Consider the following 11,821-nt stretch of genomic DNA (forward strand, 5'->3'; position numbering starts at 1 on the left):
GCTATGATTACTGTCTCTGGTAATTAAATTCGTTACCTGTCCATCAGTTATTTTGCTTTCGCATTACATGCCAGGCCCATAGCCATTACTTCTTAATTTCGACTGTGCTATAGTTAACTGGCCCTTCTTTCTTAGCACATTCTGCTCTCGCCCTGTCTCTGAACGTTACATTTATCCCTTTCCTTTCAATAGCTTGCGCCGTTTTCTTCATTTTAAGTTCAACCCATTTAGATAGTCTACAGTTTTTTTTCTCCGCTATGAGCCGCCGCGATGGATCAGTGGTTACGGCACTCGGCTGCTGACCCGAAAGACGCGAGTTCGATCCCGGTCGCGGCGGTAGAATTTCGATGGAGTGGAAATTCTAGAGGCCCGTGTACTGTGCGCTGCCATTGCACGTTAATGAACCCCAGGTGGTCGAAATTTCCGGAGCCCTCCACTACGGCGTCCCTCATAGCCTGAGTCTCTTTGGGACGTTAAACCTTCATAAACCAAACCAAAATTTCTCCCTGTTACTACCTGTGATATACAACTGTTATATACTTTTCTCTTGGAGGATATTCGTAAGATATCATTCATTACCTGAGTGCGTCTGCCAAATACCTTCCACCCCCTTCTTAATCTGCTTGCTATTCATGGTTCATATCAGCAGTCACTACCTGCCCTAAGCAGATCGGTTGCTGTACCCCTTCCAGTCCCTCGCAGCCTATAATAAAGTGTTCTCCTGTTGATGAATATAGAACAATTGTTTAGATTTCTTAAAATTAATTTTTAGACCCACAGTTCTGGTTGCCTATCTAAGCCTTTGGTAATGCTTTGCTGTTCAGCCCCAGATTTACTTAGCAATGGAATTCCTCAGGAAATACGAGATTTTTCTTAGGTCTTGTCCAGCTTGTTACAGCAACTGTCCTCGGCCTTCTTCTCTGAATAGCTCTCGTAAAGACGCTGTGAATAGTACCGACGAGATCGTGTCTCCTTGCCTGAAATCGTTCCCGAGCGATGTTTTATCGCTTCCTGTATGGTTCCTGAGCAGCGGCTATAGATATTTTCAAGTATATTTACACAGCCCTCTTCTACAACCTGGCTAACCAATTCTTGCAAGATGCTGAGGTTTCCACTCAGTCAAATGTTTCTAGCATTCTATGAAGGCCACATATAGAGGCTGCTAATAATCTGCGCGTTTTTCCATCTCCTTATTCAAAATATCCTTCCTACCCTTCCTTCCCGATATTTGAATGCGGCGCACTTTCGAGTTGGCCTTACGAATGCCAGCCTGGTCCTTTGGTTGTCTGAAGTTATTGATTGCTTAATTTTATTAGCAATCACCAAAGTAGATTACCTCGTAGACAACGAACGGTAAGCAGAATGGTCTGTAATTGCTGAAGTTCTTGATGCTCCCTGTCTAACGGATGAGAGCATATATGCTATGTAAAAAAAAACCATTGACAATTAAAGAATCCGCCACGATACGCAAACGTTCTCTATATTATTGGATAAAAGACAATCTCTATGAATGCCGACATTGCTTTTGCGCTGGATTATTGAGTATGTGTGAGGAATTAAGACTGCAGGTGGAATTTACGCATTAAAATTCATGAGTTAAAGGAAAGAAATAAACAAGGTGGCATTTGAAGGAAAGGAAACTCTAATTTCGGTGTTGAAACAAAGAGAGGAAAGAGACACGAGGAGGAAACAACAAGATAGAAAACAAACTGGAAAACTGAACAAAGCCCTCCCGAAAAGTAGAGAGAGTAGTCAAAGAGGCAAGGCACACTTGTCTCTTACACAAGCGTCGAGCGAGGAGGAGTGACTGGGCGTCGGGCAGTCTGTAGGCAGTCTTTGGGCGTCCCAGTGTCGACGCACCGTTGCCGGCGTTGTCCACTGCGGCCTCAACGCTGCCGTAGAAAATAGTCGGCGTCTCTGTGCTCCGGGCACGGCCCCCAGGTAAGGTAGCCCGGGTACGCCACGGAGATGCCAGAGGCGGCCAGTGTCGAGAAGCTGTCGGCTGGGCGGGGAGAGAGGCACCTGGATCTGATGGCTGAGGCTCCCGACGACGGCTGTCCGGGTCTGGTCACCCGGACGTCTGCGGCTGAGGGCCAAGCCTGGGAACTCGGGGAGCCAGCAGAAAACGTCCACCTCTGTCACCGACCACCGCCTCCCTCCTCTCCCCCGCATGTTCTCTCTGCCACGTATCACTTTTCTTTTTTCTCTTCTTCGTCCACCACCCCGTGCGTCTTATGCAGGCGCAGTGTGGCGCTGGCTCCTTACAGTATGATCATCAATTGGTTTCATAAGTATTAACTCTTTTCTGTTATCACATTTTATATAGCAAAGACAGCATTATTTTAGGCTTTTACTGTTTCCTCTAGTCGGATAAATTTGTTATCGAATTCTCGGAAATTATAATGACTTAGACTCTCAGTCGCTGCTACTCTGTTACATTAATATTTTCATATCTAAAGCGTCATCACAACTAAGACAAAAAAAGCCCACTCAGAACAGGTGTCCGAGGTCTGATTACTTAGATACGTCATCTTTCGTGCAAAACATATGTTTTCAAATGATCTGGCATGCATTATAGAAGCGAACTTTGTTACGTACGCCTATGCCTCACATTTTCTCGAACACGCGGCCTGTGGGCACGAATAGCCCTGACCCATTTCTTTCTGAGTGTTCTTCTATTTCTCCCGAAGCTCCATTTCTCAAGATGAAGGGCTGCCTGACAACCTAGGGGGAGAGTCCATTCATTCTTTCTTATTCTACGTGCACCCACACCGCTGTCGTATCGCGGTTCGTCTCGCCCTCGCATATCCCCCGCCGAGCACCTACCACGCGCCGTCTCACGTCCCCACTATGGGCCCTGGTCACGCCACGCCGCTTTTCGATTCCTAACGAGCAAGGGTGAATGGCGCATCAAAGAAGAACCTTCTGCCACGATGCTGGCGGCTCTGTACAAGATATTTCATTCATTTCATTTATTTTTCCCTTAAAGGCCCGAGGGCATTACATAAGGGGGGAGCAAACTCAAGATTTGTACGAACAAGACAAGAACACTACAAAGAAAGAAAAAAAAATAACATTGCAAAGGAATATATCGCGCATGCACATCGATGAGCATATAAAAGTTGCTGTGTTGGGCCAAACTCATTTCTTTTCAAATCCAATCAGCGGAATGCGTGTTCCCATGAGGTGCACCTCTTTTGCGTTCGGAGAACGAGAAGTCATTAGCAAAACGATAAAAAAAAACAGCCTGCATTCGGCTGCAAAACAAGCCCGCAGAATTTCATATATTTCACTTTTATGAGGGAGAACGGGGGGAGGGGCATTGCATAATGAATGACAACCTCACTGCATGTTGCAACCTAAAGCGCGAAAATAAGGCATATTGAAAGCATTCCTACAAACTATCTTAGTGGTCTCCTTCAGAAAGGGAATTTTTACTAGCAGGAAAACATAGGACGAGAACGGGAAATGAAGATGTGAAGTTTATGATGGAAGAGCAAAAACAAATAATCTGCGCACTCCACTGTATTTTCATATCTTGATTGTATTTTGAAAAAAAAAAATATGTTCATAGCGATAACTATGATTCACTCAAAGCAAGCCCACACACAGATACCCCCCCCCCCCCCCCCCCGCCAAATAAAAAGAGAAACAGTGAAAAGGAAGGCTTTAGTTACAAAGCAACAGAAGGGCTGCTTAAGAAAACACCATACCCAGCGATATGAACTGACGACTTATTTGAGGTGCTTGGGTTTCACGCGAGGTTTGTGGTGTTTGTGCATGAAACATGGCTCCATTCAATGGGCGCATGAAATAACACAAGAACTTCAAATATGCTGTAGACGATCAGTGTCACCAGTGATCAGTGTCGTACTCATGGCAGCGACCAAAATGAACTGCACCGGAGAATCAGGGCCGAGAAAAGTGCTGCGAAACTTCTCGCGATGCTCTAAATAGCCAGACAGAGGCGACTGCAAGAGAGCTGCATCCAGGTTTGCAACCGACACAGGACAACGCCTCCTGTTCCCCAGACGCAACCACCTCTAAGCCTGTCGACTCCGCGTGGAGTACTTGGACATTGCTGGGCTGGCTTCGATTCTGTAAGCCAGCCTAAGGTCAACAAATCTCCAGGCCTCGAACGGACGGCGCCCTTCTACTTTCCCCCTCTGCGCCCAAGTCCTCGCATACAGAGCAGGGTTTAGCCACAATGTGGGATGCAGAAGTTAGTGTCCGTAATGAACAAAAAATTTATGGGGCACGCAACTACATCACGTGCGGATAATGTGATTGCATTAGAAACAGTGAATTTTAGGACAGTACACACCACTTGATGGCAGCGGGGGAGAACGAGGGGGGGGGGGGGGGGGGAGGCCATGTGGGAGGTGGCTCGTGTCGTGGCCTGATGACTTCATAACTGTCCGGACCAATCAGCGATTGTCATGACAGACCTGAATGCCTACTTGAGTACTCCGCGAATTTTATGACAGACCATCGGATCTTGCCGTGATGAGGCTTCCGTTTGCTGCGATGGAGGTGGAAAGAGGGGGGGGGGGGGAAGAGGTGGCAAATGGCACGTCGCGTGACTGGATGACGTGCAGCTGTCCAAACCATTCCACGAATCATATGCCTGGCCACCATTACGGTTTTTTTCCGCATTTTGTAACGGACCGCAGCGCCGGGTTTCCATCGTTAAGATTGGTAGGTCTTGCTTGGTTTATGTGGTTCACGGTTTCAAAACGACTCAGGCTTTTCGAGCACGCAGTAATGGAGGGCTGCGAGTAATTTCAGCCACCTGGGGTTCTTTAACATGCAATGTCATAGCACACCACACGGGCGTCTAGAATTCCGCCTCCATCGAAAAGCAACCGCCGCGGCCGAGATCCAACCCGCGTCTTTTGGGTCAGCAGCAGAGCACCATAACCACTGAGCCACTGCTGCGGCCTTTTCCCGTGGTGAGGCTTCTAGTCCGGTCGCCTTAATAGTCATAGCAACCGATATGGCATCGCGAATGTCGGTGGGCTTGCGCCGCGCAACTTTTGGGCGTCATCACCACACTCGGGGTATTAGACAGCCGTCATAAGCGCATGCCGGCCACATACGACCCTGGCCTCACACGCGTTGCACGCACTGACTGCCTACACACATTCTTCCTGGTTAGCATTTTTCTTTCCGCAGCGTCCTCGCAAGACCAAGGGCGGCGACCTAAAGGACCGGCACGCAAGCGCTATAGCTAGATCTCGAAAGGAACGCGAGGAGATATCGCGGGAGCGACAGGCAGAGGAGAAGGGCTGACTTTCATCATCATTATCACCAGCAGCAGCCTGACAATAGTCGCTGCAAGACAAAGGCCCATCCCTTATCTTTCCAGTTAACGTTGCCATGTGCCAGCTGCGGGCACCATATCCCCGGAGATTTCAGCCTCTCATCCGCCCTCCTAACTTCCTCCACCCTCTGCTACGCTTTCCTTCCCTTGGAAGGCAGTCGCCCTTAAGGACCAGCAGTTATCCTGCCTTCGCATTACATGCCCTGCCCAAGCCCATTTCTTCCTCTTGATTTCAACTAGGATGTCATTAACCCGCGTTTTACACCTGACTCACTCCTGCCACCTAACGTTACACCTATGACTTTTCTTTCTGTAGCTCTCCGAGCTGTCCTTAAGTTGAATCCTTTTCGTTAGCCTCCACATATCTGTCCTATAGATAAGTAAAGGTAACATACATCTGTTGTATACTTTTTTCATGGGGGATATTGGTAAACTGCCATTCATGATCTAAGAGAACCGGGCTCTCCACCTCATTCTTATTCGTCCAGTTACTTCGCTCTCGTGATTCAGATCTGCGGTCACCACCTGACCTGAGTAGAGGTATCACCATACCACTTGCTGCACCTCGCTGCCAATTCTAAACTGCTATTCTTTTCCGAGACTTTTGAACATTACTTTCGCTGTGTGCATATTAATTTTCGTAATGACTTTCAACGGAACATTTGTTTCTTCGAGCGAGGGGAAAATCGAGAAATGCGACAAAGGAAATAACTGCAAAATAGCTGAGAAAAAACAAAAGGGCGGGGGGTGCGCATAAGCTCCTCCTTAGGAAATGAAGAGATTGCGTTAATGTTTCCCCTCAGTGCCCTGCATGGGGTCCTGTTTGCGCACTAGTTCGCAGACAAGGTCATTTTCCACTTCACATTCGTAGATCGCGGGGAGAGCTCATGCCCCCTCTGGCGCAGTGGTGCAGTGCTTGAGTGATTCTCCACAGCCCCGGCAGATGTCTGTTTGAAACACAGCCATAGGTGGGGCTTGTGAGAGCAACGTTGTCCTTCGCGAGCAACCTGTCCCAAACAGTCACTAATTTAAATGTCATCTTGGCACGACGGCTAATTTGCTCATATGTGAGTAGGTTGCCACCTGCCACAATAGCCATGCTTTGTGACGTAACTCAGGTCACGTGACCTAATAGGTTGCAGATGGACCCCTGCCTTTTCGCTCACAACTCCGACGCCGGATTTGCTACAAAACGGGAGCCTTAACGCAATAACGTTAAAATTTTGAGACGCTGAAGTCACATTAAGAGTGGAATGCGATAGCAGTAGATATCGCATTTATTGTGGCTTCAGTTGCAACTTGTGTAGGCGTTTTCGTCGCAACACCAAACGGAACATTAGCATGATTAGGGGATGCAGCTACGGATGCAACCAGACCAAGCCTATACCCCATCTCTAGTGACGCATTCTCACTGCTAGCTGCAGAAGCAGGTATCCGCTATGCTGTGACGGTGCCAACGTTGACATATTGACATACGTAACATTGTTTTTTTTTCTAACTAGGCTCCTGTCTAGGCAGTAGGTTGCTCACGACCCGTCAGGTTTTGATGATGTCGCAAGTTCACGCGAACTTTATAGACTATACAACAAATGAATTGCCGCCTGCCACAGTATGCAGGTTGTGGTGACGTCACAATATCACGTGACCACTCTATACCAATAAGCAAAATTCGTGTCGCACATTGGCGCGGCTTTAGTGTGACGGCAACAGTGATGTTTACGTGTCCGAAACAATAAAATTGGAAGACACACATAAGCTTCGCCTTAAAGGTGTGACGCAGTAGTGTAATGAGTTAGTTCCCATAATGCAGAAGGTCATTCTCTATGTTACATTCCTTGATACCTGGCAGTCCTCTGCTTAACCGCTGCACCACAGCGCCATGAGGGATCCTGGCGCAGTGGTGCAGCGGTTAAGCGGTGCGCCACTGCCCTGCGATGGCAGGTGCTCCAGCGGCCGGCCTCTTGCGGATAAGGTTGTTCTTCCCGAGCGACCAATGATTAACTTAATTGTCACCTGTCACGGTAGGCGCTTTGCTCCAGCTTCCTAGGTTGCTCTCTGGGCACCACCTGCCAGAGTGATTCGCCTGATTTTTTGCACACAATGTGAACAACACCCACGCCAAATTTTCTGGGTAAGGGGGCCTTTAACGCGACGGGGTTAAAGACCCCGTTACCATTTACCGTTGTTTAACGCGGTAGCTTTGAAAAAATCTATCGCGAGTAGTACGTCTCCTCAAAGGCCTGCGAGGAGAAAACCTTGCCTAATCAATGCACCCTTAGGAAACATGAAAGGCGCAGGAGCGAAAAGGGCAAAGCGGATCGAGACCGAAAGCGAATGCACTCCAAGCAGCAGAGTTTAGGAAGAGCAAAGACCGGAGGGAAAACCGAGGTTAAGCCTGTTTTGTTGTAATCCCATACGTGAAGGGCGAGGAAGGAGGTGGACATGAGGCCGGAAAAGAATTTCAAAGAAATGAACATATAACCGTGGAAAGACCAACACCGAAAATCTACACTCCTAGAGTGGCAACAACTGCCCCGTATAGGTACTTCAACAACAAAATTGATCGGGAGACTTGAGCTTCAATTAAAGGGTTTGGATAGCGTTAGTGTGTTTATGCCCCTATATGCAGAATCGGTCTTTCTCTAATCTACATTCGTAAAGACCTGGGAGTCCTCATACCCCTCCTCGCTCGGTGATGACACGGTTAAGCGATGCGCCACTGCCCTGGGATGGCTTTAACTGACACCGGTGGAGCGCTTGTGCCGCCTATTTTGCTGTTCCCAAGCAACCCCCCCCCCCCCCCCCCCCCCGCGACCAATCATTATTTAGCTGTCATCAAAAATGGTGGACAATTTGCTCAAAGGTTGTGGTGACACCACAACTGTCACGTGACCGATAGGTGACCCACCTAGGTTGCTTCGTCGGGGATTTTTCTGTCAGAAAGTAGGAGGACGCTTAAGTTCCACCTTAAGACTAGAGGCGACAGCGGCTTCCAAAATCGGAAGTATCAATTACCAATCGTAAAGGGCATTTATCTACCAAGTACCAATCTGAATTATCGATTACAATATTCTTTCACCAATCACTAACTACCAATCACTATCACCAGATACCAATCCACAATAACAGTAACGATCACGGCCATCGGTTACAATCACAATTACTGACAACATTAACAGAACCCCAGGCGGTCGAAATTTCCGGAGCCCTCTACTACGGCGTCTCTCATAGCCTCAGACGCTTTGGGACGTTAAACCCCATAAACCAAACAAAACCATTACCAATCATAACTATCGGTTGTAAATGACCGATCAGAAGTCGCTATCTAGGCTACACTGCACGATATACTACGCCTTTACGTACTCATACACACCATTTCATGCGATAAAGTAAGGATCCCGTTGCGCTCAAAACACGGCTTCGCCGGGTTCTTCAAATTTTCTGAAATTAGAGTAAGGAAAAAGAAAACAGCCGGCTGTGGGGTTCTAAATCAGGCCCTCCGTGTGCTAGCCGGGCGCGCAATGCATAGGCCACGAAGGGTCGATGTATAAGCTCATTAGAGGGTGACCTAGTGAGCGCATGGTGGTGTGTACGGCTACAAGACGTGTGTTTGAGATATGTACTAACTTTATAATAGAGAGTTTTAGCTGAGCGGGTTTACTGTCCGCTCCGCTCGCAGTTCCCAGCGGAGCCACAGCGGAGCGTCGCGCAAGAGTAGAGCTTTAGCGCTGCGTCTTCCCCGTCCGCTCAAGCGAGGCGACTCGTTGCGCCTCCTAGTGGTGGTAACTGGACTTGCCAGAAAATGGTTATAAGTAAGCCTCTCTGATATATTCGTGAATCAATAAATAATAGCTGTTTACGTTTGCTGTACGCCTTCTGGTAACAACAGTGATTTGGTTTTAGCAGTGAAGCTTCCGTATTACAAAAAAAATTTAAATGTCTGCCACTGCGAGAGCGAAGTCAAGACCACGCAAGTCACCCCTCGCAGCGTGCGCGTGTACGCATTTGTAGCGTTGTCTAGCGTGTGCATTCATCCTCTACGCGTGCGATCGTCGATCGTGATCGAGTTACGTTCGCAAGTTATCCGACACTGCCTGCAATCTGTTCGCCATGCCAAAAAGTATCCGGCAAGACCCGCGCTGGCGGCCGCCATGTTGAATCTTTACGTTTGGTTCGGCTAGCGCGAGCCCAGAAGGCTTTGCGCGAGGCCCGCTCGTCGGGCCGCTCCGGACTCCGCTTGGCTTGCGCGGGAGCGGGGCCGAGGAGCCGTTCCGCTCGCGAGCGCAAAAAACCCGCTCAGCTAAAACTCTGGTAATTAAAAAACATTAATGTACTCATTAGGCATCAGAAATTGCACGAAGTGAAAAGGCGGTGTTGTGGTGCTTCACCGTAATGAAACCAAGGGTGTGTATTTGTACCAGTAGGTATGTTGTGGCGTGGCATGTGGGGAAGCATAACCTAGCTAGTGACAGGTTATAGATAATTGTGACTAGTGATTGATGATCGGTAATTGTGTTTTTAATGAATGACCGTGATCGGGAGTGTGATTGTGGATTGGTAATCAGTGAGAAATGAGAAAGAAAAGGAATAAAAATGGAAAAAAGGGAGGAGAATATGCTATCACGGCCACTCTTAAGCCGGAGCTTATGCGACCTCCTGATTTTTGTTCAGTACAATGAAGTACCATAACATCGCCCGTTCCATCCGCGTGATTTCTGGTGCCTCCACGGTGGAAACTTCGGCAAGTCGGTAATGATCCATAACATAAGAGTAGCGCAAAACCAGGACGGCGGAAAAAAGGGGAGAGAACACACACCCACAACAAAAGCGATATGTGTTGTGGGTGTGTGTTTCCTCCCCTTTCGTCCGTCGTCCTGGTTTCGCGCTACTCTTATGTTCTTGTGCCTAATATGCAAATTTATATAAGGCGTTATTTTTTTAATTACTATGATATCAATACACATCCCAAACACACCTTAATAAGTCATATACATCACAACGCGTTCACGAAAGACGGTGGAGTCAAAGAGCGTTTGTCCCCTATGCATTGCATGCCCACCCTGCGCAGAGAGACCATGAGTCCGAACCCCAATGCCACCTCATACCTTTTATTTAAGTTCTTCTATATTTTGATATATTTTCATTAGAGGAACCTCCTTGCCAAGTCTGGCGTCCTCCAGAACCTCTCCCAAATCGTTAGCTTCATTTCAAACTTCTGGGATTCTTTCCTACTGACGCAGAACGACTGGCGACGCCGGGTTTTCAGCAGAACGAGCTCGTTACGCTATCGCGATTGCGTAAAACTCACTCAAGACGCGAACAGAAGAAGAGAAAAACCTATGTTCGGTAACCATCATCGTTAGCACAAAGGTACGCCTCTTCTCATCCAGTCACGGCGATCAAAGGGACTCTTTTAATTCTGAAGGCTTTTATTTTCAACCTTGAGTATTCGGTCTTATTCTTAAGGCGATCGAACTTAAGCTCGGTGGAGAGCTTCTTTACCCTGTGCTTCAATGAAGGAAACAGTGAAGAAATGGTAGCCCCGATTCACAACAGCAACTCCTCCTGCACTGGTGCCGAAGAAACAACAGATAAAGTTCGGGCCCTCTTAATGAGCAGCGCTGAGCATGGCGCCGGGTGGTTCCACGCTGACCTGCCAAGGATCCTGTTCTTTGAAGCGATCGCCACTGTGCTGCTTCGTGAGACGCTGTCGGCAGCGTCTGCAGCAGTAGTCGCGGCCAAGCGCGTGTACAGGGCCGGTTGAGCGAGGAAAGAGGCAGGAGATCCTCTGGTGAACATCCTGTGGCATAAGTGGGACCGTCCATGGGTAGGGTCGAACAGAGCGGTGATGCAAAGAAGGTGTTCGTACCGTAAGTCGCGTTTAGATGGTTCTTATTTTGTCATTTTAATGTAGTCGTCATCGATGTGTGTTCTGGAATCGGCTGCACCCCGGACGGGACACATAACGTATGGCTGGGGCAGGGTACAAATTTTTGACTCGCCCTTACCCCCAACCCCTGCCCTCCCTCACCTTCAGCTTAACAAATTTTTCTGCGCTAATCGTCCGTCACCCCCACCATATCGACTGAATTCTTTATTATGTGAGGGTGAAAACGCCTTCATGAGGGCCTATTCCCTCGTGAGAATGCCCATGCCTGGTCTTGTCAAGATCAATCACGTTAAGTAGGGCGTGGAACGAACCTCCTAAATCTATTACTGCGGAAAGTGAGGCAACTAGTCACTGCTATACCGCGGAGCTAAAGCGGCCGATGACAGAAAAAGATAGATCAAACAATAGCTGGATAATTGGTTCAGTTGCCATTAGGAGCTGAAATGACGAACGTGGGCTTTTGTGCACTATTCCTGATCAGCAGATAACTGTTTAGATTACTGGCTGCGTACGTTTGATTTGTGTTCAGTTGTTAACATGCTGATATATTACAGTGGATTAAAAACAACCAAGCTGTTCAGAAAGATTTTGAAGTCTAAATTGCTTCT

This window comes from Amblyomma mixtum, chromosome 9 (genome assembly GCF_055824585.1).
Source record: "Amblyomma mixtum isolate Tamu chromosome 9, ASM5582458v1, whole genome shotgun sequence".
NCBI lineage: Eukaryota > Metazoa > Arthropoda > Arachnida > Ixodida > Ixodidae > Amblyomma > Amblyomma mixtum.